Genomic DNA, 15845 nt, shown 5'->3' on the forward strand with positions numbered 1-15845 from the left:
GAGAAAAACAAGATAAATCGAAGCACACACACACGTGTGAATGCAAGTGCATTCCTTTCTTTTGGAAGCCCAAAGTCACAAATAAATAAGAATATGACAGTACAACAAAGGTAAATATTTTAATGCATAATTTAACAATGTGTGTGTCAATTTCTAACCATCTGCTGTGAAAATAATATCCATGAGAAAATGCAGTTTGATGTGATGTACATGGAGACTGCCCTTATTTTTCCTGGCTTCCCAGACCCAAATAATCACACAGACACCATATTAATCATGACAATGTTTGGCCAATGGCTCAGGCATATTTCTAGCTAGCTCTTACATCTTACATCAACCCATATCTATTAATCTATGTGTCTTCACAAAGCTATGACCTACCTTTAAGATTCTGGCATCTTCTTTGGCAGCTACAAGGTATCTCCCTGACTCTACCTTCTTTCTGCTTGCATTCAGCTTAGTTTTTTCTGTTTAGCTCTATTCTGCCAAAACAGCTTCTTTTTTTAACCAATGGTAAAAAAGAAAAAAAAATATTCACAGCATACATTGGGGAATTCCACATCAATGTGATATCTCTAGTGAGAACAGGACAACACCCCCTCATGGGGGATTTTTTTAGGTCTTTCTTAAGTAAGCCTACCTAGACAATCCAATCAAAACAGGAATCTAAAGCGTTAGTAGATAATTACATTTCTATTACTGTTTACCACAGCATCCCCAAACATGTATATAGGTCACGAGGGCTTTGTAAATGTGGAAGTGAGTGAACCAGTTAATAAAAGACTAAAGAATGAATGAATGCCAGTGTTACAGGAAAACACAGGACAGTATGATGCTCTACATTTAACAGTTCGCACGGAAAGTTGGCTACATGATGCATAAAACAGAATTCATGTCACCAACTTTACCAGATTATATATAAGATGAAATGATACAGCATAACCTGTAGCATGAGACCGTCACTTGTGTTTGCTTAGCCTTCTAGATAAAACCAAATCTGAAGTGGATAAACAGGAGAGTAGTTGTGATGATTAAACCTTAGGGTCCTGATTAATTCTTGGTCAAATATTTGGGAGACACTGGCTATTACATCATTTTATATCAATTCCCTTTTCTTTTCTTGTGAGGATTCTATTCAGACTCCCCTCTTTTTTGCTACTTGTGAGTTACTGGTAGGTTTTGGATGACAAAAACTCTTTTTTTAAAAAATTGATTTTTATTGAGCTCTACATTTTTTCTCTGCTCCTCTTCCTGCCTCTCCCCTCCACTTTAGCCCTCTCCCATGGTCCCCATGCTCTCAATCTACTCAGGAGATCTTGTCTTTTTATACCACTTAAGGGATTTATTAGCAAGTTGGGTTCAGAAAAGATACATAAGTTATGAAAGCTTGAACCATATTCTGATGGCATTGGAGAACAATGTAGAGAAGGGATGAAAGAAGTTTGGAAGTTGATCCAATCAGAATTTATCAAGTTGATTTAAAGTTAAGAAGAATCCACTTAAGGTCACCGTAGTTATCATCGTAGTTATTAAGTGAACGCACACCTCACATACAACTGGACTTAAATAGTAGACTAGAAATAAAATTAATAGAAATACAAAATCCATTTCAAAGAGATTCAGCAACAGGTATAAGCAATGAATAAGACAGGGATAAAATACAACAATTATGTTAAAAAGATTCTGTTATAACATAGTTGCACTCATTGCTTTTATAAATATTGTCCTAGTTAGCTTCATCAGTCAAAGTTATCAAAGTCTAGAAACCTCTAAGAAGGGACTGCTTTATTTGAGAGGTTTTATAGATCAGATTAACTATGGACATGTCTGTGGGTGATTTTTCTTGATGGTTAATTGGTACAAGAGAACCAAGCACACTGCGGGCAACACCATTTCCTAGGCAAGTTGGATAAAGAAGACTGCTTGTGAGCCAGCAATCAGGCAGTAGTCCTCTATAATTTTTTTGCATCAACTTCCTGCCTGAGTTATAGCCATAATATACCTCAAGGGTGGACTTTAACCTGTAAGCTGAAATAAACCCCTTTTTCCATTAAACTGCTTTGGGACAAAATGTCTTAATTGCAAACTAGGACAGATGCGATCATATATATATATGTGTGTGTGTGTGTGTGTGTGTGTGTGTGTGTGTGTGTGTGTGTGTATGTGTGTGTATACACATATATACACACACACATATATATGTGTGTGTGTATGTGTGTTTGGTGTGTGTATGTGTGTGTGGTGTGTGTGTGTATAACAGATATATGTATATATTTAAACTAATGACTACCTTGCTAGTGATCACCTTCCTACTATATACACATGTTCAAAGAAAGCACGCACACACCTACAAAACACACACTACCAAAGTTGTTCCTCATTGCATAGTATGTATAGTTAAATATGTGATTATATAGTTTTATATATAATACAGAGAGATATTATATTTATATAAATATATGTTCTGTGCATGTACGTGTATTACTTGCATGATAAATCAGTACTTTGACAAACTCACTCTTTCACTTTTATTGATTTCCCAAAACAAAAGAGGCAACTGACATCTGCACTTTTATGTTTCTGATTTTTTTCTTAATATATAACAATTTCTGTAAATGACCAAGTAGGACCCATAGAATTAGACCTCAGTGGTTGGGAAAGCAGTAGGGGTCTGAAAAAGCAAATCAATAAGTTAAAGCGCCAGCTCAGCATGAATGAGGAGGCGTTTGATTTGAGCTGGCAGAACCCTGGAGCCTTACTTTCCCTGGACCCTTACCCCACAGACAGTTATATACTAAGAAGAAAGGGCTGACTTTTCCATATAGACTTATTCTTTCTTTACACAAAGAAATACAGGCAACTCAGGAATACCAAGAATGTGAGAAATAGTCTTCTCCAGGGAAGATCACACCAATTGGTTCTCCAACACCAAAAGGTCAGTCCTGAAAACAACTATACAAGTGCCATTATACAAACTGATAAAATTTTATTTAGGAATGAAAAAATACACACATACACACACACAGAATTAAAGATGAAAAGAGACTGTAAATTTGAAAGAGAGCAAGAAGGGTTATATGTGAAGGTTTGGAGGAAAGAAAAGGAAAGGAGAAAGGATGCAATTATAATCTCAAAAATAAAAGAAAATGTATTAAATGTATTAAAACGTCATTATCCTTCTTATGGTACATCTTGTACTTCATGCCATAGATTTTAAAATAGGAAATGTGTATTTCTCTTTTCCAGTGTTTACTAAAAAAGTATTCCAGCATTATCAATCAGATATCTTAGCTGTTATTAATGTTAGTTTCATGATTTATCCTTCTAAACTCTCTAGTTTAAAACCTCGATTTAAAATGTTACCAACTTGGATGTAAGTTTGACAGGCTAAGGTACTGTTCTTGTTTGTTTTCCAGTTCACAAGCATTGCAAGGCACTGCAGGCAAGGTTACAGTCACACTTCAAAGAGCTTTATCTAAGTTGGTCGTCATTTAGATGCACCAACATGTACAAATGGACATTCTTCATGCAATGTACAACCATCAAGGGAAACCAGGAAAGCTGAGCATTTAGAGATGGCCTGAGGCCAAATATCATGTAGGTTTATCTGGGCTTCAGTGGATAGTGATGCATTTGTCATGGCTCCTTTATTTACTGTTCTCTTTAAAAGCATTCTTGTTTTTCATTAAATACTACCAGATCTCGGAGTAGGCGGCTAACACAGTTCATTAGTATGTATGTTTCCACATAAGAACAGTCAGTGCAATTCTAATGAATGCATGAATAAGTTATGTTTCAGTATCTTTCATTTGTTATTTTAACATGGTATTTTAATGAACACTTCAGAAAACAACAAAAGAGTGAGCAGTTTGTATCTAGAAATTAGTATAGGAAACTTGAACTTTAATGCATCTAGACCATTCTGCTTTTTATGTGAGGGAACTCCAAATTCATGGGAAGCTGAAGAGACCTCATCCATGACAATGAAGCACAGATGGCTCTGATGCAGATGTGATGTGTGGTCTTCCCGGTCCCAGTACCACTCACTCATCACAGCAAGGATGGCATTTGTGCCCGAGTAAAAGCCTCTCAGTCACAGTCCCCAAACCAAGATGCCATGGGAAAGAAATGTAAATGTATTCAATGTAAACCCTTCTCTTTTTTAAAATCAATATGCCTATTAATGGAGAGATGTTTAAGAATAAATCTTGATATCCCAACATAATAGATGTATAGTCACAGGCATTCTTCAGAAGGCAGAGTCTAATATATTGTGATGGTTCAGCATCGTTTTCCTATTCAAGAGCTCATCACCTCTCTATTCTATAATGTGTTTCGCTAACATAGATGTGGGAACTCGAGTACCAGTCCCTTCTGCATAGTTCTGCGGATTTACTGCAGAAGACTCATTAGCAACACTGCTATTGCTATTCTCATTCTTTCAGGTTAAAGATATGGAGGACATAAAGCAAACTCAAGAACACTTACTAGGTGTGTGTGTGTGTGTGTGTGTGTGTGTGTGTATGTGTGTGTGTGTGTGTGTGTGTGTGTAGACCACCAACACAGATCTGATTGTAGCAAGTGACTCATTTACTTCTAATTCTCTTCTCTATCGTTGGAAAGTTGGAATGAGTCATATGCCCAAAGTTATGCAAGCAATACAAATAAAGAAATGACTACTAGACAGGCCAGTTCTTAAAGGATCTTTTTCATCCGTTGAAGATTCAGCTTAGCCAGTTGTATTTATTACATTAATTATTATTTACTCCCCCATCTCTTTTCTCTCAAACCGCCTTGTGTGTATAATTCTTTTTTGGTACTTAGTAAATGACGTGTATTTTTCAATACCCCTGTATCCTAGATAAACTCTTACAAAGTTGAAGAGAGTAATCAAGTTTTATTCAGTTGTCTTTCTATAGATAATATTTCAATGCCTGCATTGAAAAGACCCTTTACTAAAAAAAAAAATCTACCAAACTAATGAGAAAATTTTTAAATAATTATTTATTTATCTTACATCCCAACCTCAGTTTCCTTTAATCCCAGCATTTGAGAGGCAGAAGCAGGCAGATCTCTATTAGTTATAGGCTAGTGAAGTCTACAAACTGAGTTGCAGGACAGCCAGAATAACTCTGTCTCAAAAAAAATAAAACACCAAAAAACCAAAATTTGGAAAAATTTTAATTAGTCAACTTGCAAAATTCATTTGTATGTTATTTTATAAGTTTAAAATTACCTACTTATAATTATCAAGGGTACATTATTTAAAGCAGTGGTCTTAACCCTCCTAATGCTATAACCCTTTAATACATTCTTCATGTTGTGGTGACTCCCAACCATAAAATTATTTTGTGGCTACTTCATAACTGCAATTTTCTACTCTTATGAATAATAATGTAAATATCTTATATTGAAGGATATATAATATATGACTCCCAAAGATGTCTGAGCCTCAGTTACAAGCATCCTTAAAATCTAGGATAAAATAGACAAATAATGCCTAGAAAAAATTATGTGGTTCAATTTTAGAACTTCTACCACAATCAGCCAGGAACAGTGTGTTATTAGGTTGAGTAGAATAGACAGATGAGGGCACATCTACTCAGGTAGCACACACAGGTAATCGTGAAAGTCATCTTGATCTCAGATTGCCTCTTGCATGACTAATCACTGCCTCCAAACACCCCCTTTAAAACAAATGACCTTTCTCCACTAAGAATAGTAACATACTTCAAAGTTTAGACTCCATCTTATTTCTCCTCCATGTCCTTTATACTTTGTAAATGCCAACAAAATTGAATTGTTAAGACTTGTCTACATCCTCAAACCAGTGCCATTTGTATGCCTTGGACATTGGCATTTTACCAACATCAATGGATATAAACATGCTTGGACTGGTTTTAGTAAGGGCAGGCCTCAGGGTTTTTTTTGTGTTATGTTAAAAAGGAATGCATACTTTATAAGGACAGAGACAAAATAGCACAATCCACCTCCCATATAAAGCAAAATTCTCTATGGATTCTACAAAAAGGTAAAATTAGCCCTTTTCTGTTTAATGGATTAGAGACAATATCTGCTTCATTATGATAAAGCCATGGGCATCTCAGTTTCATTCATAATTTGCCTCTACCTTCTATACTTTCTTCTATAGTTAACTATTTTATAATTATTATTCTATTTGATGCGCATGACTGTTTTTCTTCCATGTATATATGTGCATCATGTGTGTGCCCTGTGCCTTCAGAGTTCAGGAGTTATAGATGGCTTTGAGACACCATGTGGTTGCTGGAAACCAAACCTGGGTTCTCTACCTTAGGAATGAGTACTACTTTTTTTTCAGCTGAGCCATCTACTTGCGTGTTGTTTATTGATACAAGTGCATACTCACTGACAAAATATCAGATATGTCTCTCTAGACAGCAGTAGTATGAAGTTTTACTACTCAGTTCTCATTTGTTTATTGAATTGTCTTTACTTCCACAGTTGATATTTGGACGTACCATAATCTTGCCCCTTAAGTTCTTAGATTGATTGTTAAAGTACTGATCACACTCAATATGAAACCATGCAGACTCTTAATATGACAGCTTCAGAGGCTGTGGGAAAGCCAGAGTAGTGGACTAGTCTTTCAGATAGCTTGAAAAATCTTCCCTTTTTTGGTGAATGGTTATTTTCCTGATGAGAGGCTCTGAGGAGCTCGTCTCTTAGGTGTCTCTGAACCTGCAGGCTCTTCAGAAAACTTCAAACTTAGAGCCTCATTTTGTTTGTGTGTTACCATAATCACAATGCTATGGAAGACTATGAATATGAGCTTGACTGTTCCACTTTGTACTCTGTAGAATGAAAAACTATGTGCATTGTCCTTACTTCTGTATGAATTATGAAGCTCAAGAAATGCAATAATATGAGTCAAAGTTATACAGGGTGGGGCTCTCTGCTGTTTAATATAACCATATAATTTGAGAAACAGCAAGCAGAGGGAATGGAGCTACTCCCATAGCTCTGAAAATACAAGACTACATTTTACAAGATTTCTTACAACTGACTCTAAGTTGGACATTACTTCATGGCCTGGCAAATGTTTCTCAGACACCTAGACAATACTTGAAATATTAATTAGGTAGTAATAATTAAATAATTACCTGCCATTGTTGCCTTGTTTTTAGAATCACTTATTAGCCATCACAAAGGAATTCTTTTTCCACCTCGGTTTGTCCTCCATAGTCACGAAGGAAAAGAATTCCTTCTGCATATGGACTTCCCTAAGTGCCTGTCAGGTTGTAGATATGCTAGTGGCATTGGCTAGTGTACCATTAATTAAAAAATTTCATAGGAGCTTTGTAGAAACTTTGCATGCTTGTATTCGACAACGGCTCTGGCCACAGAAACCCCTGGTTTGGCGAAGGCACTGGGAAAAAGCCTTCGTTTGTTCTCAGAACAAGCAAGCAATCCTAGTGATCAATTAAGCCCACGGCATCTCCCCGACTGAAGAAATTCAGCAGATCTGAGTGTGACTCTACTAGAAGAGAAGCAAACTGAGGAATGGAAGCATGCAGGGAACAATAACAATTTAAAGAGTATTTGTTGATTTAATTTAAGCTAACACATTGATTTAAAACAAAAAGAAACAGTGTTTGTACTTTTGCACATGGCTTCCAGCTGGTTTCTACACTCAGCCTTGAGTCTCAGTCTAAATCACGCTATGATAGAAATGTTTTTCTTATGCTTTCCCATCTATTCACACCTAGCTGTGATCTATTTCCCAGTTGCGTTTCCACTCATCTTCACCCCAGCAGGGCGTCTACACTTTACTAGTGTTGCTAAGCTTGTTTTACTTATCCAACACTCCAGGACAAACTTTCCACACTCCTTGCAGGAGAGGATGAGCCAGAGAGGACAAGAGTGCATTTCTGATATCAGTCCAGGAACGGCCCAATGCACCCCAGTCTCTGAAGAGATAAAATAAGCAAGACCATTTAGGAAAAAAAAAAAAACCACACAATCTAGAGGCACAGTCCCTCTCCAGCATCTTCCCCTGCCCCCATCCCCGTCCCTGTGATGCCTCTTGTACCTTTCTCTCAAAGTTTATTCCTGTCTTGACTTGCTCTTCCATTTCCTCTAGACCAGCTCTGCTTTTGCCCAGAACTTCTTACCTCCTGAACTTCTTATCTCATGATCTGCATATAGTTAGCTTGTTCTCTGCACACATTACACTTTTTTGGAGGATGCCGGGGAGGAGATGAACAGAATATTTTATTTGTGACAGATAAAAGTCTATGGACAAAAGAACTCCTTAAATGTGTGTTTCTTGTCTTTAAGGCCCAGATGAAAAGATTTTGGTTTTCTAAGCTGGCCAACTTCTCCTAAGTGCTTCCATAAATCTGTTCCATCCTCTTTGCATGAGATGCACTGTTATAACAAATGAGATGTAGAAACCTATATTCCTCACAGTAGGACCTGGTCATTGAGCATTGGGCTGGTGCATGGCAGGGGGTCATGAAAGATGTCTCGATTACAAAGGATGCCCAGGGGCACAATGTTCAACAGTGATTCTCCAGCGTTTTCTTACGGCCTTTTCCATACCCGTGTCAAGGGTTCTCTTGCCAGTCTGTTGAAATGGCTGCAGTCACTCAGGGCTCCTTCATCTCTGCCACTTGAAAATAGAAAGTATGAGAGGCGATGAGGTGCCCTCAGAGGGAGGGGGTGTGGTGGGGGAACTGAATCACACAAAAGCAAAGAACATAGCAAATAAAAAAAATTAAACTATGGAACAAGCAGTTGCTTTGGTCATGTTTTTGATGTTTATTTGTTTTAAATCTAACTATCCTTTCGGACCCATGCTGTGTCTGTTGTACCTGCCTTCGCTGGTTCTGTCTAAAGCTGTACTCTGTCCAGTGAACACTTCTGGACCAGCTTAGGTTTTCCAAGCTGATAAAAGGCTCTCTGAGGTTGAATATAGAAAATTGGTTCTCACTTGCAATTGGGTGAAAAGAGGGGAAAAACAAGTCTTGCCAACTACTTCTATCTGCGGGAGCGAGCAAATGTTCACTGAAAAAAAAAGATTCCAGACCTGGCTTCATTACCACATCCTGTCAATTACATGCGGGGAAAAGGATGGTGTTTCATAGTATATTATAGATTTCTTTGCTCGAGGGCACCTCAGATATCATCCAATACATTTCCATTATTTTATACATGAGGAAACTGAGTTAGGAGAGGTTAAGTGGCATTCACAGGAGGCTGGGAAAGAGCAGGGCAGGCTAGACTCCACTTTCCCTAAGAACCACTCTAGTCTCCTCTACGCAACATGGAGAAAGAACTCATTTAACCACCTTATTCAAAATGCTTTATTTCACTCCTGTCTGTCTCTATGAACTGCATGGCATGGTCTGTCTTCACCTTTTAAAACTCAGTTTTGTAAAACTGATTGGCATAATAATTCCATGTAACTCTTACGACATAGTATGAGAACATGTTCCAGGCAAGACTTGTGAAGAATTTTGTTCATTAGTTGTAGGGTTTGGTTTGTGACAGGATCTTGCTAAGCAGACTCAGGTAGAGGGGAACTTGACTTGTGGCACAGGTTGTCTAAAACTTATGATCCTCTGTCTCTACTTCCTGAGTTCTTGGAGGGCAGACCGTAGCACCACACCCAGCACATTCTGTAAGCATATCATTAATAAAGAAAATCTATTCTCTATAATAGGCAAGCCTTACTAACTTTCTTCTTTTAAAATTAAAATAATTGTATAACATTATTGTAGAAAAGATAAACTACAGACTGTAATTCTCCATTTCCCATGGTCACTGTTTCCACTGAATGTTACTGTTAATAGGTTTCATCTTTATATTCAGAAAAATATATTACACATGAATCATCATAGATATGAACTGGGCAATGGGGAGACTCCACAGCAGAGAAACCATTCCGCTGCTCAGGCCAGAGGACCTAAGCTCCATTCTCACCTCTGCTTGTTGACAGAGGTTTCTGTCCTGCCCAGTCCTGCAGTGGTTCAGTCCCAAAGAAATACACCGAGGTCTACATAAATCATAAACTAGTTCGCTATTAGCTCAAGCTTCTTTTTAATTAATTCTTACGTATTAACCCATAATTATGTCTGTGTTAGCCACATGACTTGGTACCTTTCATCAGTGAGGTATTCTCATCTGTGTCCTCTACGTCTAGGGTGACGGCTGCAGACTGAATCTTTCCTCTTCCCAGAATTCTTCTGGTCTGATTGCCCAGCCTCTACTTCCTGCCTGGTTACCCAGCCTCTACTTCCTGCCTGGTTACCCAGCCTCTACTTCCTACATGGCTACTGGCTAATCAGCATTCTATTAAACAAGTACAAGAAACAAATCTTTACAGGGTAAAACCATTGCCCCACAGCATCATCTGTTTATGATCCTTAGCTGGGATGTTAATGTGACTAATTTCAATATGAAGAAATGGCAAAGTGGGAGATTTCAACCTAAATATTCTCATACAGAGTGGAAATAATGTGTGTATCTTCCTCATACGTTAGACTTCGGTGCAATGAGGACAGACTGCACACATTTTCCATGGAGGGAGGAAGTGTATGTTTTCCGTGGTACACCAAGGTAGCTACAAATAACAAGCAGCTGTTGTGCACCTAAAAATCAGCTTAACTAGTAGATATTTGTAGATCTGTGTAATGATAATATGCACAGAGAGCATTACAAATCCATATGCCAACAGACGATGCACACATAATGTATTTTGTTTAATATATTAAGCAAAAATAAAATTAAAATTCTAAAACCTTAATCTAGTTTATATCTTCTTGGACTGGGGATGCAGCTCAATGGTGGAACGTTTGTGTAGCGTGGACAAGTTTTGAGTTTGATTGTCAGCACTCTAAAAAATAATAAATAGCCAAAAATAACAGGTTTTTTAGTTTTTCTATGTAATATTTGGCCTAAAATCCTGCCCACTCCTATACTGTGGAGAATGGTTCTACCTGCTGGAGACTATCATTGTCTTCACCCTAACAAGGCTTCCCAGGCTGGAGTTTGGAATCCCTGGTCTCTGCAGAGTAAGGTGACTGATCTAAAAAGAGATAGGCTTGTAACAGGAAAGCTGGGATCATTTCTTAAAGCCTCCAGACTGAAGGCAGTAGGATTGTCATCTGCTGGCTTTTAAAATGGAGGCAGACTCTTCACTCTCCTGTTACCAGCTTATTAGTGAGAGGTGCAGAACCAGCACGCTAAGAGCAGCAGCCAAAATGTGATCAATAATGTATCCGTCTGTATGCGAATCAAAGGCTCAGTGGTAAGGAAAGGAAAACACGGAGTACCTTAAATCACAGTGTGCGGCAGCGGGAGCCAGACAACTCAGAGGAGTCAGAGACAGAACAGAGAAGAGGATTTCTGGGCAGGAGGCCTGAAGCTGGGGAAAGAGATCCAGTCGCGAAAAACAATACAGCTCTTATTTCGAAAGGTTGAAGCTTCAAAGGACAAAGGAAACTCAAAGCCTTGGGTAGATGGGAATCATATATATGTGTATATAGATCATGTATAATAATAATATCTGTCTGCTTTAGAAGTACAAGGTCAAAGGAAGCAAAAGCCCCATGCAGATTTTTTCTTTTTGATATTTCAAACAGAATCCCTGCATATCCTGGAAATTTGCACAGTTTCTTTAGCTTCTTACTTTGCTCGATAATGTCCAGTCTCTACATAACATGAGAGTCCATGATTCTGGCTTTGAAGCTCTGCTCTCCGGAGCTGGTAAAATGTGCGTGTGAAATACCTCCCAAGCCCTTTATGTGAGTTACACGTGTGCCATTTTATTCACACCCGCACCTCAAACTTACAGAATATTCATGTTTGGAAACTGGAAATAAGATGACACTTCCAGATCATTTTGACAAAACTTCTAAATGTGGGAGGAAAGCAGCGTCTTCTAATCAGCAGAACCAGATCTCAGACCTGGTCTAGGAACATTTCTGTTACCACTAAACACTATTCTATGTTTGCTTAGACACAGGAACATATGTCGTGAAGCATGAGTTTAGATGAAGAAAGAGGAAGATAAAACCTATAAATGTTACGTTATTTGGTATTATTACCAGCTTTTACTCTTTTAGCTTCAACACCAAACATCTGTGATTAAATTTTCATTATGCAAACCAAATGCCTCTATTTATGTTCTGTATTTGTTGTGTCTCACATTACAGTAAAAGAGCGTAGCACACACTTTGTTTATATTAATTATGGCACCACTGAGTGATACAATATAAGGTTATTGTTAGCTCAAGTACACAATCTGTGTACTCAGTGACTATTATGCCACTTCCAACCATGTGGGTCCTCAACCTTACATATAGTTTCCATGGTCTCTCTGGTACAGCAAATCATGAAGAATCACTGATGTCAGGTGCAGGCTAACACTGTCACATAGCCACACCTAACCACAAAGACAGCTAGGAAATTTGGACTAGTTGCATTCCCAAGAGGTCTCCTGGTGACATCTGCCCCATTCACAGGGTTGATGACATGCTCATCCAAGAGGCACTTTGCATGTTCATGTAGTTTTAAGTTGAAGGACTTGGAAAAGCAGAATATACAAGAAGATTTCCCTGGCATCTAAGCCAATTTCAAACCCGAAGAATTTCTGACATACCCTAGTACGGGTCCTGAAAGCTTCTTGTGCAAGGTGTCTCCCTGATCTCAAAAGAAATGAACAACCCAATCTCTAAAGCAGAAGACTAGACTGCTGAAGAAACTGAACCGAAAGGCTTTGCTCAGCTCGTCTAGTTCATTGCCATGTCATCATAATCCTGCCTGAAGGATAACTTGCCAAGACTATCCATTCTTTATTAAACAGCATAAAAACTCACATGTTTAGCAGTTTATATAGTTCTGTATTTCCTTATGAAGGCTTCTATACCATCTAAAACTTATATTAAACAACCATACTGTAACTGGAGGTTTCTACCCTGCTGGCTAGTTCCAGAATAATCACCCTGAGGCTTAATATATAATTACAAACTGTTTGGCCAATGGCTCAGTCTTATTACTAACTAGCTTTTGCATCTTAAATTAGCCTATTTCGCTTAATCTATGTGTTTCCTCATTGCTGTGGCATTACTTCTTGCTTCCCCAGCAGATACTGGCATCTCCTGACTCTGTCCTTTTCTCCTTGTATCTCTGTTTGGACTTCCCACATACCTCTATTCTGCCTGGCTATTGGCCAAATCAGTTTCTTCCTTAACCAGTGGAAATAAAACATATTCACAGCGCGTGGAGAGGTATTACACATCTCTTTATATATGTTCCTCTTATGCTTTTAGGAGTTTCAACCAAGAACTTGGGATGAGCAAACAAAAACTTATATTGCTACTTCTTTACACAAGGGTGAAGTTCAGTACAAAGTAAAATACTTGTGTGGAGAAAAGTAAGAACTTACTGGAGACAAAAATTTCAACATAGGCAGAAGGAGGATGTGAGACAGTCAAATAACTAAAACTTGTCATAGACATTTATGACACTGTCAAGGAATAACCTACCCAGAGGGATAAGAGAGTAATCAGTAGATGCATTAATATAAACACAATGCATGATATAATGCATGAAAATTTCACAAAGACATCTGTTAATAAACAGACATGCTAATAAAATAAAAAGATTTGAAAGCAATAAATAAAAATTTGAGAAGGAATTTTTACAATAAACAAATGAATATAGACTACAATCTAAGTTGTTTATAGTCCTATAAATTAATTATTAAGAGTAAAATTTTGCCCCAATAGGAGTGAGAATGTGGTACACTGATCCACAATCTATCCATAGCCTGTGGTCAGTGTATTGTTCAGTTTTCACCAAAAAAATGTCTTCTTGCTGTAGTTGATAATTAACATAGAGACCCACAAAAGGACACTGTGCAGAGCGGGAACCTTTGGAACACTGTGCCTTGATGTGTTTTCTTTATCATGCCTTTCCACTGAAGATTCAGGGGTCTTTATGGAAGATTAAGTAGAAAGATTTTAAGAGCTAGAAGGGGTGAAAGACTCCAAGGAAACAGCAATTCCCAGACTTAACACTGCTGCTACAAGTATGAACTCATGGAGACTCTGACAATATGGAGAAGACATGCACAAATTCAAACCACACAGAAGCCCAGCACAAATTCCCACCCCTAAGCAAGAAGCTGGTTGCAACTGGTACCTGGTAGGAATGGCAAAATCACTTCTCTTCAGTGTGAGTAATATGGGTGTATCAGCCACATTCCAGGACAAGCCTGAATCTCAGGAGCAGTTGGCGAACATAAACAGGACTCACGGGTTTTTGTTTGCTTTCCTGCATGTGTGTGTGTATGTGTGTGTGCTCGAGTACATGCACATGTGTGTGTAAACATATGCAGGCACTTTTGTTTTGTTTTTTAAAAAGTGAAATAACATGAAGTTGAGTGGAAAATCTTGGAGGGGTCCAGGGAGGGAAAATTATATGATCAAAAAACATATGAAAATTTTGAAATAAAGAAGTGAAATGAATTATGTCCTATCTTTGGAGGTCTTAGTGCACTATTAGGTCATTTGGTTTCTCTTTCAACAATGATCTTTAGATGAAAATAACTTGATTTGCTCCATTATTCACTTCTATATTTTATTAAAACTTCCTGATGGCCTTTTGCTGTTCTTCTAAGATGGCTTAAAATTTGAGATGTCTTACTGGGGTGGTGATGAAGACTCTTCTTGCTATAGCATGTGAGTAGACTGTCCTCCCGTGAAGAGCATGGGTTTTCACCATCTTGTGTATACAGTTTGGAGTATGGTTGTCGTTCACATAAAATAGATGCCAGGAGCTACTCTGACACTGTCTATGTCAGATAAAATCCCATTTCAATGTCTCAGTTTTCTAGATCAGGCCGTGGGACAAACCCTCTGAATCTTAGCCAACCACATTTTCAAGAATTTCTTCAGCTTATTTTCACCCATTCATCAGACTCCATGCCAGATTCAACACTTTGCTTTTTTATCTTTAACATCAGGGCCATAGCAGCAGGTGAAAGTACCTAGAACACAACTTGTTGCTACAACAGCTGCCTGGGGCCTGATTCCTGCCGTCATTAACACCTTGCAGGTTGTGGTTTGCAGCTAGAGCTTTGGTACCCAGTACTTTTCAAGCCATCTATCTGCCCTCCTCCCCCGTTAGTCCCCATTGTGTTTTCCTGAAGTCAGCAACATAGGCACATGGCAGTGGGCAGATTATACACATTTTTTGTTTGTTTGTTTTACCCACCTTTTCTCACACTGGCTTGCATCTATAACTCTAGGTTATTGATGGTCTGAGGTTCCGAGTTTGTTTCCCCAATAATAAATACGTATTGATGAGAATTAGACATAAATTATATAAAGTGCTCAGCATATAATGAGTCTTTAATGAATAGACCCCTATTATTTCTGCATGGAAATTAGTATTGTATGGTGTTAATAGTGTTAATTAATGAACTGGGACTATGAAGACTGGGAACAAAGGGGAGAAGCAGATACATGCTAGGGAGCTGTAAATGCCACTTACCTTATAATAAAAACCTGGCTGTACGTTTTACCCCTCAACTCTGGCATCCCTGTTTTCATTAATATCATGATTCTTAGTTTCAATAGATGCTCAGTAAAATATTTATTAAATGCTGAACGTGCCAGTGATGCATAAGCATATTTTACAGAGATAACTCTAAAGGCTAAAACAATTCTTTCTTTCAGTCCACCTTGTATTTAAAATTAAGCGTAAGAGGCTTACAATTTTAAAAGAAAAGGTACATAGAAACTCGGAAAATATGGGCATTTTCACAACTGTCATTCTCAGGCGTGAGAATGAGG

This window comes from Arvicola amphibius, chromosome 10, assembly GCF_903992535.2.
Source record: "Arvicola amphibius chromosome 10, mArvAmp1.2, whole genome shotgun sequence".
Taxonomy (NCBI): domain Eukaryota; kingdom Metazoa; phylum Chordata; class Mammalia; order Rodentia; family Cricetidae; genus Arvicola; species Arvicola amphibius.